This window comes from Betta splendens, chromosome 22 (assembly GCF_900634795.4).
Source record: "Betta splendens chromosome 22, fBetSpl5.4, whole genome shotgun sequence".
In the NCBI taxonomy this organism is placed as follows: Eukaryota; Metazoa; Chordata; class Actinopteri; order Anabantiformes; family Osphronemidae; genus Betta; species Betta splendens.
Genome location: NC_040900.2, coordinates 10,705,616 through 10,725,144, shown reverse-complemented (window position 1 = coordinate 10,725,144; position 19,529 = coordinate 10,705,616). Strand labels below are relative to the sequence as shown.

General features: G+C 48.6%; 1 protein-coding gene and 1 long non-coding RNA gene across 5 annotated transcripts in view; one reads left to right on the top strand and one right to left on the bottom strand.

Moving 5' to 3' along the window:
* tiam2a (TIAM Rac1 associated GEF 2a) overlaps positions 1-19,529 on the top strand; it is a 61,569-nt gene that overhangs the window by 1,427 nt on the left and 40,613 nt on the right. For 2 of the 4 annotated variants that reach the window (XM_055505910.1, XM_055505909.1), the window contains exon 1: positions 11,542-11,747. The exons of 1 other annotated variant lie outside the window; for it this stretch is intronic. The gene's annotated coding sequence lies outside the window, so the exon portion shown is untranslated. Of the gene's footprint in view, positions 1-11,541; positions 11,748-19,529 lie in introns of those variants that run through there. One more of the 4 variants, XM_041069260.2, reaches the window with a different exon arrangement.
* On the bottom strand, positions 1,433-3,457 carry LOC114848899 (uncharacterized). Its single transcript, XR_003784512.2, has 2 exons — positions 3,085-3,457; positions 1,433-2,193 (listed from the first exon to the last, which is right to left on the bottom strand). It is a non-coding gene; the product is annotated as an uncharacterized LOC114848899 (long non-coding RNA).

Below are 19,529 nucleotides of genomic sequence, written 5' to 3'. Positions count from 1 at the left end.
TTTAGGCTGGCGAGGGACATTTGCGAACACACCACCACTGCAGCCGAGACGCCCGACCCACATTGGCAGTTTAACCTAATAAAGATATTTTATATTTCATCCATAGCAATTCTGAGAAAAAGGCCCTGAGCAAAGGTCACTTCAAATCTGTTAAAACATTTGAATATTCTCATAAACAGTGAACAGCTCCTTTTACTAAAAGCCCAACAAGCCGCTACTCGGCACTTCATTAGAACAAAGGGGGAACCAGGGAATACATAGATGAGGGAGATGTGGAGGAGGCAGAAGATGCTGTCTACCGCTACCTGCCTCCGCCCTGCACTGTCAGGGGACCCGGCTGTTCCAGCTGGAGGAAGTGCTTGCTCAGCACACACCAGTGCAGATTTGTTATCTGAACCCCTTCATGGCTGTGCTGGTGTCAGAATAGACGAGCTGGGAGATTTATTTAAAGAGCCTGCATAGAGTTTTCTGGTCAAGCCGTCTCAGCGCTTTTTATTTTTTTACAGAGGAACAGCGGGAGGGAGAGTAACAGTGTGTTGCATAATGCAAATGCCTCTAATTACACTTGAGCTTAGTCTGGTAATCCAAACATGAATACAAAAGGGGAAAATATTAGTTTAGTGCTGTACAAAGCATTAAGAGGCCCATTCAAATATAAAGCTGGAAATATGGAGTCGTAGGACTCGGTCCATAAATTTCTATCTCTCACCCGGCTCCTAGTGGCCTGGGGCAGGCAGCCAGCTCCAGCCGCCTGACCTCACACAAAGACCCCCCCCGACAGTCCGAGACTTTGAATCAACCGCTATCTGCCCTGAAACAGACAGGGACCACGCAGCAGTAGGACAGCAATAAAAGTGAATCACCCCTCCACAGAGGTCCGGCGTCTTTGAGCGACTCGGCTCAGGCAGGAGGCGGGTTTTAATGCAGCCTTTCATTAGAAGTCACGATAGGTGGAATAAAATAGCTACATTTGACTTTCAAATGGGGCGCAGAAACAGGATGTGGTCCTAAAAGCAGCAGCCATTTGCACATCACTGCCAGTTTCTTTTGCTCCTCGTGAACCCAAGCAAGCCCTTAATATCAAGGCACATGCCATGCATTTAGGTGAGGGTTAATTTAATGCGATGTGGAACGACATGGAACAATATTATTCCACTGCTAACTCAGGGGTGGAGCTTGTGAAGAGATAATGAGTTAACAGGACGGGCATTAATTTACCAAAACTGATTGTGTTGTTGGAGGAACTGTGGTCGGTGTCAGCGTGGTGTCGTTACCATGTCCTACCATTAGAGGTCAGTGTGGTACCGCGGCCTGCATTAGCCTGAGGAGTCAGACGGAGTGAGTGTGGAATCTGTGCAGTCTGGGTTCTTGGAGTGCGACGGCTCAAAATCTGCAGTGCTCATGTTCTCTCCTGTGCTTCGGTCTCAGAGACAAAAAAAAAAAAAAAAAAAAAGGGGTCCACGGCGTCGCGCGCCTACGTGTGAAATCCCCCTCGCATCGGAAAACTGCTGCTGTGCAGAATCTCCAAGGTGCGACCTCCGTGAAATGAATTCCTCCGATTTTCTTTTCTCCCCGTGGCCGTCTCGGATCGATGCGGGAGCGATGTGAAAAAAGGGAAAGAGGTCCTGTTTAGTGTGAGACTTGGCCCCTTTCTGCAGCTTCTCGCTCGCTGCATTCTTAATTGATTAAAGCTATTGATTGGGCCTCTCAAGGCCTCCAGACTCAATTCAGGCTCCTATCTGCCACAGCCAGATGCCCAGATATCATATTTACATCCGCTGGAGTCGCTGCCAGCTGCAGGGAACACCGATGGCTTGTTTTTCGCTCCGGCTTCGTGCACAAATTCTCGAGTAGAAGAGTAAGTAACGGGCAGTCTGTCTTGTGTCCACCTGGTTGTGCAGGAGAGGAGAACCCCCTATCTCAGTTCACCCTCTGCAGCCACACAATAATTACTCCCACCTGCGGGAGACGTGTGCTGGTTCCCTCGCTGGCCCGGCCGGTTTATGGAGGGCCAGCAGAGGCCCCCTGCTGTGCAGAGGCGTAGCACTGCAGGTTCAGCCCTGGTGCACGTGAGCCAAGGCTTCTACTTCTGTCCTCTGACACTAAGTTAGCCTAGGTGTGAGTTAGAGCAATAACCCCTGGAGCTGGTGGCATTCGGTGGCTTGCTCAGGAGCACATCGGCGTCGCAGGCACCTGCCAATAGAGAGTTCTCAGGTTGTCACTTACCGCTTTTCTGTGATTTCCTATAACTTTCAATTCATAGAGCCAGCGGGCAGATTAGTTTGAACTTGTTAATGATTGTTTTAAAAATACTGTTTGGTCATTTACAGCAGCAGGGCTCGTTACTAATAATGATGAAAGATGATTTCACCTACAAAAATATGAGAAAGCGACAACAATTACTCTATTATTAAATTTAGTCCCAATCATTTTTAGCAGAACAGAAACATCTTAGCTTCTGTACTTAGACATCCATCCATTCAGGACACAAGAAATAAAAATACTGAACAGAAAGTCATGGTGATGCATCCTGGGGACCAAGAAATACATAATGACATATATGACAGCAATCTCTTTGACATTTTTTATGTAGCTTGATGAGTTGCCAAATAAAATCCTTGTGACGACACCCCCAAGTAAATTTGCACTTCCTTGAAATGTCAGTATTATTAAAAATAACAATAATACAATAATATACTGTTGGTGCTGTTATTTGCTGTATATGTTCAACATTTAAAGATAAACAAAGCTACATTCATTTCAGATTTAGCCGTTTTTTCAGCATGCCTTTCTCCTCCACACTGATTTTTGTTTTTGTTACATTTCTCCTCAGCTTTCGTGACCACAGTTTATTTCATCCTCTCTTGAGGCAAATAAAAATTCGAGGCAAGTGTTGCCTTTTGCCAACAACACAGAGGAGGAGAAAAAAAAAGCCTCCTTTGCCAGTTCTGTGTTGGGAGACGTGTGTGTGTGTGTGTGTGTGTGTGTGTGTGTGTGTGTGTGTGTGTGTGTGTGTGTGTGTGTGTGTGTGTGTGTGTGTGTGTGTGTGTGTGTGTGTGTGTGTGTGTGTGTGTGTGTGCATACCTTTGCTTGTCAGCGTTGCCACTGTGCAACCAGTTTACACAGGCAGTGTCAGTTCACTCCCGTTCCAGGATTGATGTGAATCCACATTGTTTGCGTCTAATCTGTCCCGTTAGTGGCCTCATGTCAAAACACACACGATCTGTTTACACGCAACTATCTGTCTGAGAATTCCCTCTTTCCTCGAGCGGCTGCCTCCGAAGTGTCCGACGGGCTCTGCTGGCGCTGCCGCTTCTGCTTCTCGTCTCAGACTGGGGTCACTGGGTCAGGTGAGGTCAAAGGTCACCGCTGCGGGAGACGCAGGGAGGGGAATGAAAGAGTGAGGGAGACGAGGATAAGCGGCACCTTTCCAGTCATGATTCACCAGCAGGGTGGTGTTCCTAATCCGGGCGGCTGGGGAGCTTATTAAATCTGCCCGCACAAATGAGGAATACTGCATGTGTGTGTGTGTGTGTGTGTGTGCGCACAGAGTGGGGGAGGGCTCGGGAGGGAGAGATGCTCGGGGATGCTGAGCAAGCAGGCCGAGCGTTTGACAGCGCAGCACATTGTGCCTGGAAAATGAGGGGGAAACACGGAAACATGAAATATATCAGCGAGGACAGGCAGGTACGGGCCGCAGCCCCCCCCGCTGTCAGGCTGGAATGCCTACACACACACACACACACACACACACACACACACACACTCATTCATTCAATCCACTTCCACATAAGCAGCAGTTTCTGATGGTGTAGCAGCACCTTTCACGCTGCAGACACTTCACACACACATTGTTCTCCTCTGGGGCCGCGTCGCCTCCACCCATCGACCTTATAAAAGGCGTTCATTAAAGGATGACTCAGCTTCTTCCTGCAGATGTGGCACCTGGTTCGTCAACAGCCAAAACAAAACCTCAGTGTTTCCGTCAGGGCTCATAGTGTGTGTGTGTGTGTGTGTGTGTGTGTGTGTGTGTGTGTGTGTGTGTGTGTGTGTGTGTGTGTGTGTGTGTGTGTGTGTGAGAGAGAGTGCCTGCCCTGGCCTGCATCGCTTGTTCACCCCCCCCACCCCCACCCCCCTATGTGTTAGCAGCTAGCTGGTAATTAGCCCTGAAGGCCTCCTCTTTGTCTGTGCGTTTGTTTATGACGGCGAGGAGCAGATTTCCTCCGGAGAGTCAGAGGCGTGAGCTGCAGACAGAGCAGACGGTGTGACATTAACGAGAGGAAAGTCCTGAGTCACCGGGTTTGAGCAGAGGGGTTGGGAGCAGGAGTGGATCCCTGCAGGGGGTCGAGGCGCGCTGATGAAACCTGGTGAACTGAACGTCCGGCCAAATGTGACAATCACAGCTGGAAATCCTGAAAGCACTTCTCTCATATCATCCCAGCGTCCAAAACACACACGGCTCAAATTAATAACAACGTGGAGCTCAAGAAACCAAACTGCATCATCTATTCCCAGAATCAATGTCCCAGTTATTTTGTCAGTTTCTAGTTGAGACTGTTTCTACAAGGATGAGTCTGAGGGTAAAATGATGCTGTGCATCTTTTACTTTTTTCTACGTGTAAGAGGCACAAAAAGAAAATCAGTAAATACCTGGAAGATTCATTTTTTACCAGTAACCTGGTAAAAATAAACATAACTCTCCAGCTTTTCTACTAATTTTTGCTTTAGTTCCTGGAAAATTGTTTGTTTGTAGTGGTTACATGTAGTAAATGCACATAATGAGGAAATGGGTAGTATAAACTGTTATTATTATTATTATTATTAATATTTTGAAGGGGGCTGGAACACAGCTAATTCCTGTAATACATGTTTGACGTGAGTCTAGAGGTTTTTAGTTTCCTTCAAGTACAAACATTGAGTTACACAAAAGACTGTTTCCATTGAGCCAGAGAAGTCCATTATGTAAAATAATTCTTTTTATCAAAATTAATACACTCATTCTGATGGGAATGACTGAATTTTAGCCTAATAAGTCATTCAGTCTATCCATTAATGAATGCTAGAAATCTGATTTACAATAAGTAATTAGCAAATGGATTGAGATTTATTTTGTGCTCCCTTAAGAAATCAACCTGGTCCCAAATATTTCTTCAGTCAAGTGGCACATTTACTCACATGAATATTTCCCATACAAATTTGTTAAGAGCATGTTTCTTGTGGTGCATCCGTCTTGTGGGCATCACTGTTCCTATGCACTCATATTCTTATGCACTCATAATGTCTGTGTGGCTGTTCTCTATTGGAGGGTTTGCATTTAAACAGGTTAAAAGGGAAAAATGTCAAAGAAGAAAGCCGGTGTCCTTCTCACCAGCAGTTAACTGTCCCTCCCGCTGCTGCTTCAATCTGTTAAGGGTGTGTGTGTGTGTGTGTGTGTGTGTGTGTGTGTGTGTGTGTGTGTGTGTGTGTGTGTGTGTGTGTGTGTGTGTGTGTGTGTGTGTGTGTGTGTGTGTGTGTGTGTGTGTGTGTGTGTGAGACTTTGTCAATATCACCCACGAGGGTTCCCCTGCCTCCCCGCTGATGGGGATTAAACATTCATGATCATGTTTATTAATGAGCAGCAGGCATCAAGGCTCTAACACACACACACACACACACACACACACACACACACACACACACACACACACACACACACACACACACGCGCGCGCACACATTTACCATAGTTTTTGACGACACCGTTTAATTTGTGTGTGTGCGTGTGTGTGTATGTGTGTGTGTTTCACTGTGGCTCCGTTTGCCCGTTGATTTCCTGTCTCCGTATCGTTGTGCACCGCTGGTCTGAGCTCTCCCAGGGGGTGGAGGGACCGATTGTGGACCTGAGAACATCTGTGAAGGCCAGTCCCAGCAGGGCCTGCAGTGCGACAGGAGCTCACACACTGGTGAGCCATCTGCACACCAGTGTGTGTGTGGGTGTGTGTGAGCACTGAGAGTGGGAAGTTGCTTTGGTCATTCTGTTCTCTTTGACTTCAAGTCCTCTACCTCTCTGCTCTCCGTCCTCTCCTGTAGCTTCTCAGGTGAAGCGTGTTTTCAGTCTGGTCAGATTCCCTGGCAACTGAGCCTCTCACTGGGAGCCACTGCCTGGATCATAAATCTAACACAAGAAAAACACACTCTAATGTTATTTTTAGCTTTCATTTCCATCATATTCCGAGAGGTACGAGAAAGAAGTACCCTTCAAACTGAGGTGATTCATCATAGATTCATTTAGCACTTGGTTTCAATATTACCTGCTTGAATTACTGTGTATCTTTAATGGAGCTGTTATTGTATGTCGTACTTCAGTTTAATGTTATTTGACTTTTGTTTTTAGTAGAAACATGTTATATATACTATATATAAATATATATGTATTTGCTATGCATAGGTGATGTATACGTCTCATTGAAAAGATATTGTTGCGTATAAGTAAACACTCACATCACAGATACCAATGATTTTTCTATAGGAGTAAACGTCTGCAAAATGTATTGAATAGAAAAAAAGCCTAATAGAGATTGGTACATCGATATCTGTGTGATGTGATGTAATCCAAGTTCACTCAAAGACGTCGAGTGGGAACATTGAGAGCTGTGAAGTTCTACTCAAATCAAATGCGAGATGGATTCTAAATTCAGAACAAAAAGCCTGTCATCGCGGAGACAATGAGAAACGTGGCTGCGGATTCATAGGTTTTTTTAACTTTTATATTAGTCTGACGTGGACGGATTGGACTTTAAAAAGATAGAGACCCATTTAGTCTCACAGCTGCGATGTTCAGTTGCCAGGTTGTAATTGATACGGCGACGTGTTAAAGCGGCTCGGCGAAGCCACATAACTCGATGGGTGAATTAACCTTTGGCCCGACTGCTGGGAGTGAAACCCAAAACAGCTGCGCTGCCTGCAAAGATAACACGTAACAGGGTGAAAGGCTCTGGGTCCGGTCCCACCAGTGAAAACATGAAGGTTCTGACACACGTACGGGTCGCTGTCTTCAGATTGCCGGTGTAACTTGATTTGAAAAGATTAAACGAACCTAGAGCCAGGAAATAAAAATAGGCACAATCCCAAAGTCTCACCAGCTGAAACCTGCGTTTGGGCCTGAAGCACAGACGCACAGGGGCCACCATTGTCTCCATGCCCGCCTCCACTGGTGGGGGGGGGGGGATTGGATTTCCATTAAGCTCCAGGTCATTCATATCCGGCTTTGTTTTCAAACCTCTTACTGATTTGGTGGGAAAGACTCCGAACTGTTTAACAGGAGCAGGTTCTCGCACGGCGCTGGTTTTACCGGCCCGCTGCTTCGTTCACGCGGGCGTGAAAGTGCTGCTGAGGAGCGACGGCTTCGATCGCGGCCCCCGATTCAACAGCGAGAGCCTGTTTGTTTCTAGTTCACAGTATGTGATTAACACGCGCGGCGTTTCCTGCTACGTCGTCCGTCTGTGGGTTGGATCAGTTTGGCCCCTTATTGAATGAGAACGAGCGGAACTCAGCTTCAACGCGGCTCGACGCTAATGACGTTACTCCTCAGAGCGAATCATTGCGTTTGCAGCTGGTGGGAATGGGCCTTTTTGCCGCTTTTCGCCCTGTAGCTCTGACTCACGGGCGTCGAGCGTGTGACGGCTCCAGCTGTTTGCTCTCCGGCCTCCCCCGGCTGCACGGGGGCCCGTGGCTGCAGTCGTTCGACCGGGAATAAAGAGATTTGGAGCGGCTTAAACTGTCACGCCAGCCCACGGCCACAGGCTGCTTCCCGATTCTCTGTGAGTAAGTCTACAAAAGCCCACTCCTGGTCTTTCTTTTGAGTGTGCAAACGCCACGTCTGCACACTCTCTCAATCATTCATGCCTTTTAGTTTCTCATGTGGGATATTTTTGGCCTCTCATTGTCAAATCTGCCCTCGATTCAGTTAAAGGAGACGTAAAAAAAATGTTTTCTCCCCCCCCCCCCGTGTTTGGACTTACCTCGACGCGGCCTGACGGGCGGAGGCGGGACCGGCCCGTCGGCTTGTCAGTCGCCGGCGCTGAACGCCTCTGCTGCTGATCGCAAGAACGTTTTGAAATTGAGTGTAGATAGAGAGCGGTGGCTTAAACGGATGACGGCACGGCGGTGGTTTTGTGTAGCGCGTGAGCCTGAAGGGATCTGCTTCAACTACGCAGCAGATGCTGGGACGTGTCCGCGAAGCTTATCTGGGCAAACACAGCACTGGTTCGTGCTTTAATCGAGCTGTGGTGGATTCAATCTCAACTAACTCTGATGGGGGTTTTATGAATGGTACAAAAATGCTTCACAGAGGAAATGCTGTGTATTTTTCCTCCTTCCCATGTGTTTTTGTCATGTGGGTTCCATACTACAGATTTATAATGGACTCTCTTTGTTATGACAGTAACAGGACACGTCCCGTTCTTCATGATCGTATCGTGCATCCTCCTAATTAACGTCTCTTTTGAGGCTATGACCCCGATGACATCGTATATTTAACTTGCTAATAAAAAAAATAAAAAAAAACTCATTTTGAAGACAGCAGGATTCATTTGCTGCCTTTTTCACTCTTTGCAGTCATTTCCTCCCATTCATGAAAAGGACACAAAGCTAATTCAGCTGCTCGGTCTGTCACACCCTCGTGATGGTTTCTTCACCTACAGCTCAACTAATCAACAGCTCAGGTCCTCCCCCTCCTCACCCGTGGAACTGATCCATCGTTGTCATGTTTTGCGCTCTCATAAAACAACCTTGTGTTTCTTTGGAGGCCGACTCTGTCTGGCACCTTTCTGCTCCGTCCGTCACCTTCCGCACCGACTGCTGCGTTGACCGTTCCGCTTGAGACGCCTTCATCCGAAAGCTGATAAGAGCGCGTGTGCGGGAGGGCAAATGTTGGGCTGAACCTCGGCGCGAGAGTCCGGCCGCCATCGATTTCTCATTAGTTAAGACCTCAGGAGTGTGCGAGCTATCACTTGGATCGGACCTGTCGTGTTCATTATGAGCGGCTTCAACAACAACCTGGCTCGTTCCTGCCTTATCTTGGCCTTCTTTCCCCTTTTGTCCATTGTCTGAGCTGCTGCCGTGGCCTCTTTGTGGCCAAGTGCTGCATTCAACAGCGAGGAAGGATTCGTTTCAAGGCGTGGCGTGAGAACGTCTGATTATAGTTCTCCGTCGGCCTCGTACGCGCGCCTCCTGTGACAACTCCTCCCTTGTGTTTCTGCAGCTTTATTCCCGAAAAGACAGAATACAGACTCATCTTCACCTCAAGACGACCGCAAAACAGCTTCCGCACCAGCCTGCTGGCCTTTGTTCAACTGTATGAGACAATTTTCTCCCGGACCCAGTGAACCATTAAAGGGTCCGTGACAAATGAGTGGGGGGGGGGCAATTATATGTAGATATTGAAAAGGCCAGTTCTCAGAGCCCAGCACCTCACAATGTGGCAGTAATGGCTGGATCACACTGGGTAATGGGCAGCAGTGAGACGACTGAGGAGAATCGCTTAGCGGAGGGATCCGCCGTCCTCGTTTTCCTCCTCGCGCTCACATTCGCGACGGTGTCGGCCCCATTAGTGCGGCCAAGGTGGCGGGACACGGTGGCAAAGGAGGCGGCGTTTGCGAGAGGAAGAGGATGGCGAGGTGTTAATGAGCGCGTGTGTGTGTGTGGGGGGGGGGCTGCTCCTCTGCCTGGCTTTTGTTGCCTTGTTGATCAAGGCCCAGTCAGAGAGCATCTTGATTGACGCCGACCGACGGGGGGACAATGAGGGCTGATGGGAGGCAGGATGTCCCTCACAGCCTCTAAAAAGATGCGGAGTGACTTCAGAATGATAGATAGAAGCCACAGAGGATGTTCAATGGGAATAATGATTCACATCATCACACAAGTTAACCAGTTTGCATAATCTTTTGTCATCCCCAAAGATGCATAATGATACATTATGTTGATTTCCTGACAATGTGCTGCGATAACTGGGGCTGAATACCCGGCAGCTGAATAACAACCAAGGTGCAATCGGTGGCTGCTCGCGCCCCAGACAGGTCTGGATGGTTCTGTGTTAAAAGGAGCGGAGCAGCGCAGTATCTGCCTCTAAAACGCAGATGGAATGGGTCCAGTCCGGCCGCCACGCCAGGTCAAAGCCCCACGTTACAACACCCATAAAGCGTTTACCAGCAGGAAGGAGGCCTGGTCGTTCCAACCCTGTTATCAGGGCGTGGAAGCATTAGGATGTAGATGAAAATATAATGGAGGAATGATTGCTGCAGGTCCGAAAGTAATAACCTTCTATTCACCCACGTGCACTTGTATTTTCTGAGGAGCATTTGTGGATTCGCTCTGCATAGCATTAGTTGCTAGTGATATGCAAAGTAAACTCACAGACCTTTTGTTAGTTTCACCTGAAAGCAACAATAGCCCGTTCACTTTCACACAAAGAGAAGTGATAACTCTGCTATGTGTTTATTTTCGTGCGCGCATTGTGTGTATTGGACAGGCACACAAAGATCCGACTTCAATGGGAGTTTGCCGGAGGAGAAGCTCAATTGCTCCTGAATGGGATGATGACATAAAAGACACTAAAACATGAGCAGTCAAGCGCTGAGGACATGAATGAAAACTCGTTTCATAATGTAAATATTGTAAATATCACCTGCTAATGAAACAACCCAACAGTCAACTTCCAGTTGACCGGTGGAGCTCACTGGAAAGTAAACGCACCCCTGCCCTGTGTTTACAAAGGTCCATCATCCAGTGTCGTGTAAACACGACTTCGCTGAGCGTCGGTTACTAGTTCTGCAGTTCAGATCTGGGCTACGGCCTCTCTTCCATTAGCACCAGCCGCTTAATGCAGCCCCCACCGCTTCCCAGAACAACAGCGTTTGTCTCAGAGTTTTCTAGTTATAATCTCTGCTTTTATCAACATTAGCACCAATTTTTGCCCTAAAAAATTCTAAACTGTTTTTATATGAAATCAAATTAATGACGTAATGTTTTTTTTTTTTACTCTGTAAGATTTATTATATTAACATCTTTTAGTCCTGAGTACTGAAAAGTACATCATAATGCAAACTCACTGTCTCCTGCAAACCTGAAATAAAAAAGCTACATGTAGCAGTGTCTCAAACCCAGGTAAAAACCCCTCTGACTGCTTGATGGGGGTTATTTTCGCCCTGCGTGTACACACAGACGCAGTAAACAGCTATTTAAAGGCAGTAACGAACAGCCTGACTTGTGTTTGTGAAGCGGGCGGAGTGACCCCGCAGTTACTAACTGAAACTGTTATGTTAATGAACGTTATTAGATTTGGCTCGGGACCCCTGCGTGTCCGCGAGCGACCCGGGGCGGTCCACGAACCACTGTTTTGGAAGACTTAATTGTATTAGAATTGCGCGTGGAAAACCCGCGCGCGCACACACACACACACACACACACACACACACACACACACACACACACACACACACACACACACACACACACCTCTCTCTCTCCTGACCGGGGCCGTGGGAAGGAGGAGTTTAACCCCACAGTGTCTGGGAGGAGTCCGCGGTCTCTTGGCGCTCGGTCCCAGCAACGTTCGGGGCCGCGAGACGGCGGAACGGTGGAAAAACGCTCCGAGACAAAGAGCGCGATGCGCGTGTTCCGGTTAAACGCGGCGGCGGCGGCGGCGTCTCGTCGGGAGGAGCGCGTGTGAACGGACCGGGAGCGCGTGGAGGGGGGGGGACGATCGGCCGGTAAGTTGCGGGCAAACTTGTTGTGCGGTCACGTTGCGTCGAGGCTGTTTGCGGCGTTCGCTCCGTTTGTGTAAAAAAGTTTGTGGATGTTTGTGTTTTAATGAGAAAAGCGGTTGTCGCGTGCTCCACGTCGCTGCAGCAGCTGTGCAATGTTGTAGGTGTTGCCCCGTGAAACGTGTTCGGTTGAAATAGTGAACCATCGATCGCTGGGTAATAAATATTATGTAGTTGTGGTTGTATTAATTATGAGGTTTGTGTTTTTGTGTAATTTCAGTTGTATAACTGGACTTTGAGGGCAATTAAGGTGTTCTGGACACAATAGATGTGTCTGTATGTGATGAGCTGCTCAACATGTAGCAGTGTGTCTTTATGACTTACCCCCCCCCATTCCTGATTTATGAGCTGAGAAATTGGGAGCATTGGTCATTCCAATAAATGCGGAAGAATGTTCCGCTGCGGCGTCCGGATGCGATTCACCCTCCTTTTGTGCGGCTGTTTGGCCGCGTGCTGGGGTGGAAAGGCTCCGTGGCCACAAAAGGGCCCCGGGACCCCCGAAGTGAAGGGCCTGCCCAGGGCAAACAGAGCTGGAGGACGGGGCCTTTGTCATGGAAACCAGCAGGGGAAAGAAGTCTTGGTTCAACCTTAAAGAAACATGGGGTGTTAATCATTAATAATTGGACTAATTCTTATTGAATTGCAGTTGGGATCAGCAAAAACGTCGTATTTAGGCAGGAATTAGGCTGTGGCCCAACAGAGAAGGCACTCGTGTTTATGCTCCTGGAGTTCACATGCCCTGTGATGGGTTTATATTTCGTCAGGCCTGTCTGTTTAATAGACTAAACAGAAACGGGCTCCTGCTCGGATAATTGCTGTTTTCCTCCCGCGTGTGACCCCCCGTTCCTTGTTCCACACATCACTAGCAAAGTGCCTGGCTCCGTGTACATACTTTGGTCATGGTCACATTTTTGCGGCCTGGAATCCTCAACCATGAGGAACGTTTTACTATTATTCTGTTTTTCTCCGGCTTGGGACCAGGGTCTTGACTCGGAGTGATTTTGATCCATTTGAACAACATTATCTTCCTATTTTTCTTCTGTTGGTCATCACGGTTGCTTCCTTTTGGTGGCATCACTGCGGCGTCACGTGATTCTGCAGCTCGTTGCTCATCTAATTTAAGCCCAATGACTCAGTAGCATCACAAAACGCTGATATAACAGCCACAGGAACTTGTATTTGCAGTTGTAATTAGCTTTTCCTCTAAAAGCCAGTTAATTTTTTGTGTAACTGTTGCCTGATTCCTTCATGCTCGTTCAGAGCAGTGAACGCTCGCCTCCTCGGGCCGCGCGAGCGCCCGTCGTCATTAATTCCGGATCTCTGGCCGAGGGAAAAAACGCCAATGTTTCATGTCTGCTTCCCGGCACATTTTTCTCCATATAAGGTGGCGTTGCATGTGACTTATCGGGGCACGGGTAACGTCTGTGCTTATTGTCACACAGACACGGAGGTGGAGGAGCGTCGGCGGTGGGGGCTGCACACGGCGGCACAGTCTGAGATGGTTTAAACGCAAGTCAACAAAAACTTTGCACTCGTCTCCGTTTCTCGGCGCCATCGCTGCCCTTTCAAGGCCGGCGTGGGGATGGAAGGCCTCGTGCGCTTCGGTGTCTTTCTGCTGCGCTTTGGAGTATATTTGGCTGCCAAAGTGTTCGCTGGGAGCACGCGGCCGCCGCGGTCTGGAGTGCTCCGCTATAAAAAGCAGGTGAACTAAAAGCGGCCGCTGACGGCGTCTTGGCCCAGAGGCAATAACACAACGGTGGGTCAGAGAGCTTAGCTCCAGAACTCACAGGACACAAAACGGGCTGCCTTGTAGCGCTACAGCATTGCTGAACGCGTACACACCTCCCGGATTTTGATATAAATTTTGAGATTGATTCTGGTCTGAATTGAACTGGACTCGTTGTGGGTCAGCGGCTGTAGAACAGCATGTGATGTTTGCAAAAAGAATGAAGATTCAGCGCAGGCGGAATAATAACGTGTCAAATGGGGATTAAGAGATACTTTGGTGAATAACAGGGAGCGATGCTGCTCCTAAAGAGCCGGACAACATCAACCTCTGATTTAGTCTTTCATTAACCTCAAAGAAATAACTGCGAGACCAGCTATTACGTTTTTTTTTTTTTTTATTGATAATCATATAAATCAGACAGCAATTGGTGCACGAGAGTCGGAAAAGCTCCCGTGGCAGCAGTTGAGCAGCAGCGCATGTAATTCCCGAAAGCGCACCGACCACATTCAATATTTCAGTCTGGAAAAGGTGCCGTCACGGCAGCGTGAGCGTGATTTACGGCCCGACGCGTACGAGACGCAGGTTGATTAACAAAAGCAGTGAACAAAAAGAGGAAGAGGAGACGGAGGAGCTATTGAATTTGGTGGAAGACGTGATCATTCGGCTGCTGTGAAGTATAAGTGTTGGGACCTTGACTTAAACACCCTTTGTGATTTGATTTGAGTCGCCATTTGAATAATTAATTACCAAGATAATCTTCATCCGCCTTAAGGTCGATCCTAACAAATACATAAATTGTGATTAGCTTCTCGCCATAAGGCCTCGCTTAGGATCTATTGGAAAGGCAAACACAGCTGGCGCCGTGGGCCAAAGTGCTCGTCCCTGCGATGTTCAGTTGGTGCCATTGTCCCACTTTGATGGATTGAGCCCATTCCGGGTGTACATTTACTCCCCACACGTCCCACCTGCTCATCGGTGGGCGGAGGCGGCTTTGTTTCAGATGAAAGACAAAGCGCCCGACGGCTTAGCAATGCATCTTCTACAGTACCTGTTCAAAAACCGCTCCACAAAGACTGAAGTAAGAGCTGGTGTTTGGACCATCAATCACAGCTCCACTCGGCTTTCCTTGGTAAATGTCATCCAAAGTCCGCATCACCGCAGTCGGATCAGCGTCCTGTCAAATCAAGATTCTAATGAATTTTAGAACCACAAAGTGGTGAAGGGCAAATGGAAGCGAGCGTGGTACTTGAATGCACCACCGGCCTCCCGCTCCTGCTCCAATGTCAGTCATCTCAACACAAACTCTGCGCGGCTCATGCGCGATATTGACGCCGTCTTCCTTCCTTTTCTGCTCGTTCAGCAGCTCGCTCTGCTCAACCTGTCCCCGACGCGAGGTGCTTCGCAGAGCCTCCGGCAGCCGCCGCGTCACGGCGAGGAACGTTTTCGGGCTCATTAGCGCAACCCCCCCCCTCCTCTCTTTTGTGGTTTGATCTCTGAGCAAGATAAGCTCCCTTCTCCACTTCTTGGTTTTCAGGCTTTGTCGTGTTGTTTCAGTCGTTGGGCGTCCGGCCAGAGTACACAAAAGACGGGGTCCTGGCTGGTTCAGGTCGCCGGCATCCAGTCAGTGTTCACGCTCTATTAAAGCTTTCCTAAAAACACGTTTCTGTGTGGTGCTACATGTATCCAGATAAGCTGTTTGAGGCTTATTTGGCTCAGATTGCTCAGCTGTCAGAAGGAAAAGCAAACTGGTGTATGTACAGTACAGTAAAGTTAAAGCACATCAAGATAAAAACGCAGACCAGGACGCGTGTAGACATTTCATCACTTTAATCTCCCGTCACAGGCAGCGGTGGCGAAACCTGTGTGTGGGATGGTGGCGGTGGTGATGAGATGTTCTCTCTCCTGTCGACTCAGTTCGTCCAGCTAGCGACGGGACGCGATCTCGCTTTGTGTTACATCACAGCAGACTATTAATGGCGGTTGACATTCAGCTGTCATTGGAGAAGTTGCCTCTTATTTTGTCGGTGGCTCGATCCAAAGCGTATCAGAGGTGCTCGGAAAGTGAACTGCTTGGTGCGTGGACCCCTGCTGACCCGGTCCCCGTTCCTCCGTCCAACCCGCCTCGGTTTAAAGGGATTTCTGCAGAGCGACTCGGCCTCTTTATTTTCTAGCCACGGACCTTTGCTGGTCCGGGTTGTCTCACTCGACCCCCCCTTAAGTCTCCCCGGTGGTTTGACCCGCTCGACAGGACCTTTTGTTGACTTTCCCAGATGAGTCTTACTGGAGGTGGACGGCTTGAGAGCGCTCACTGTGTCTCGGTGGTAAAAGGGGGGCGACTGACTCACAACTGCAAGATATGTGTATGTGGAAAAAATAATCCCTGCTGAAATATGTGAGGCCCACATGTTGCACAGCAGCGCTTCTGTTATCATTCTTTCTGGCTGATTAACAAGAAGCTGGTGTTAAGTGGCGTGAAGCTCAAAGCTTTCGCGATCCCTGTTGACGGAGCAGCTGTGTGAACCCATCTCCACCTCCTGCCGCATTTTGTCCATCCAGCAACTTGTTTTTTTTGGTCCTCGTTGATATTTGCTATGCATGTGACAAAAAAAATCTCATGTAAAATGTATGCTGCGAAGTCATTCACTTATAAATAGCTTCCCCTTTTCGGAGGGTGAAATCATTTATTCACAGTCTCGTGAGGTTAGTGATCCGCGGAACACGCCCCGACGGGTGACTAATAGTTTGCTGATGTCGCGTCACTCATCCCGCTAACGTGCACTGGCTGCACTCTGGCGTCTAGGTAACTGCAGCTTTCCCGTCTGTCAGCACAAGCACCTCTTTAGAAGCAGGGGGACGTTTAATAATTGTGTTTAGGAGCCCGAGAGTGAGGTTCCGTCTCCGGCGGGGGACCCCGCGGTCTCCTCGCGTGGAGGAATCGGCCGCGCTGGAAACTTGTGGCTACCTTGGTTTCGTATTAATAACCATATTGCTCACTGCACAGAGCTCCACACGGACATGTTGACTCCAGTGATGCCAGGAACCGGGGTTTCCTTGCAGATAGGATGACTATTAGCTGTCTGAGACGTAAACAGTCGTGTTATGTTATTGCTTTCACCCTTCATTCCCTCATTTCGTGCGTCTCCAGGCAAAAGTGGGCCACAGTCATTTGGAACGGTCGTTCGTGACCCCTGGGGTCACCTGTACGGCTCCTGGCTCTCTGACAGGGCGCTGAAAGCTTGTAGGGCTGCCATCATGTGTGCAGCTGTCCAAAAACAATCAAGTTTGTGTATTATAAAAAACATTAGGCTTTCAGATATGATTATAGTGTAAGCGTGTGGATTCATGTTGAGTCCCAGATCCATATCAACATCCAAATGTCTGGGCAGCTTTTTTTTTTCTTTTTCTTGGCAGGCCTTGTTTTGCACATAACACATTGTGGCCAAACCGGGGATCCCAAGGCTGCATACATTTAGACAAAGTGTGAAAAATGTTGAGTATCGTCTTGTAGAAGGCGTCTGGAGAGCGACTTTGATGTACTGGGAGACAAAACAGACTGTGCAGACACGTCAGATCAGCCTAAATCACGTCTTTGTGCCTCTGTTGTCATTAGTGCTGTTTAAAGTGGCTTCCAGCGTTGGGTCGTATTATCAGAACGACCACAGCCTATTCTCCTCTGTTATTATCCAGCCTGACTGGCAGCGCTTTCTCCAGCATCCACCATTCTCTCGCTCGCTCTCTGGATCTCTACCAGTAATGATGGCAACAGTGGACAGTCACCCGTTTGCCTCAAGGGTTAAGTATCCATCTCCGCTCCTTCCTGACTCCACCCTTGCTCAGGATTAGAAGGCAGTGAATAAATGCCACCCTTGTCCTCTTCTAATGGAACAGCTTGACCTTCTGTGACCTCTGCCGGTCAGAACATCTGCCTTCCCATTCCTCCGGCCCGTCCTGTGGGACTCCTCTTCTCTTCTCCTCTGCTTCTGTAATTGAACCGGTCGGTTTTAAAGAATCAAACCGAAGAACCGTCACCCTGAGCACGCAGCTGCTGATTTGCTGTCTTGTTTCTTTTTTTTTTTTTATCCCGTGGCCGCTGCGCATGGCCACTACAAAACGAGCCCCGTCCTCATTGGCATTCTTGAGCCCCTGCTATACGGATGGGGTAATAACGACTTTGGCTGGGGCCCTAATTTAATCACGTTGGTAAAAGTGGTGCACATGTGGCACAGCTGCTAACGCTTAGCCCGGTCTGGCCGTGGCCCTCGGAGGAGGTGTAATTTGTTGCCTGCATTGGCTCGTTGCTGCGTTTCAGCCTCACAAGCCGCATTCTTCGGTGAAAAGACTTTACAGGACGGGACAAAGGGGTTTGTTTTTCAAGGATTTGTCTGACTTTTCTGCGACAATGAATTGGGTCCACGTGAGCCGGCGCTCGCGTGAAGAGGGAAACTGGTTTCGGTGCTTTTCTGGCAGCTAGCTCAGGCCAGCCTTTTGTTGTCGCATTTATTTAACCCCGCTAGTTAAACACAGCGCCGCTTGAGCGCTTTGTGGAGCACCTGCTCTGGATTATAGGTCGATAATAACACCCAGCTAATTTCTTGTGAGCTGTGAAATCTAATCTGACCTTTTAGTCACAGTGGCCTTTGAATGACCAAAGTAGCAGTTTTGCTCCGAATTCCATGTTGATGCGAGAGGCAAGATTAAGGCCACTTAGAGACTGTTTACTGTAGTGAAATGAAGACACACTCGCAGGTGTTGCACCTGTCTGTGAATTCTCAACCGCCCTGCAGGACGTGTCCTGTGTGGCCTCATTTCTCACACTGCATTTCGCACACAACCCACATTAGCCTCGCATCGTTGCGCGCCGCCGCTCGGAGCGTCGAACGTCCGTTACTTGTTTTCATCCACCCAGGTGTGGCGGTTCATCAGGTGTGTAATAAAATTAGCCCTGTCCTGATTGTAGATAGACTGTGGTGTGGTGCGGAAGGGATTGTCTTTATTTATTCGAATGACACATTCATTCATTAGCCTCTAACCAATTAGCCTCGTAGGGGTCAGTGCTAACCTCCAATTAAACACAACTTGCTCTTTGTCGCCCGCCTGCATGTTGTTAGCAGGTATTTAAGGGCCTGTTGCAGGTGCAGAGTAATCTCAGATGCCCAGAGAGTTTGGGGTTCTGGTGATCTGGAGTATGGTGTCTACTGTATGCATGTCTCACCATCTGTCTCAACCGTCTCCAGTGCCTCCAGAATGGCAGCTCAGGTTTCTCTGCTTGGCAACAAATACTGCCTAATTTGGGCCGACTGGGCTTCAAGCAGCAGTAAAACAAATTGTTTTAGTTAATGATTAAAGCAGTAATAATCTTTCTGATTTCCTGTAAAAGTACTTTTATTTCATAACCTGTTTATTACCCTTCATGAACAGAGGAGTAGTATTTATTCTTCCTCTCCTGTGGGGAGCTGTGAGCAGCCTCGGTCGCTTTACGAGAAGATTTACGCAACCGTGCTTGCTAAAGCTGTGTAAGTGGGACGTGTTCTTATTAGACAAGAGCGCTTAAGGACATTTATATGCTGGCTGCGCACAAACATGCCTACATGCGAGCGCGGCAGGGCAGCGTAAACAACATTGATCTCGCCCGATGGATGGTTTATTTAGCTGTCGGGGCCGTGGTCCTGTGTTTACAGGGCTCTGATGTAGGTCCACGGACCTGATGCTGACAACCACACCGCTTTATCCCGCCATCTACAGCCGGCCCGCCCGGCTCCGCTCTATTCGAGCGCCGACAGAGGGATATAAGCTTGTCTCGCTTGTCTGTTCTGTTTGTTTGCGGTTGAGGCGTTTCTTTTAAAACAAAGCCTGACTAATCCCGAGTTATCATTATGCCTGGCTCAAATGTGCATTCTTGTACTTCACCGACCGATCGACTCGTCTGCGGTGACGTCGACGGGGCAGAGTTCTCCCGAGGTCACCTCTGAGCACTTAGCACAAGCAATGCTTCAATCCTG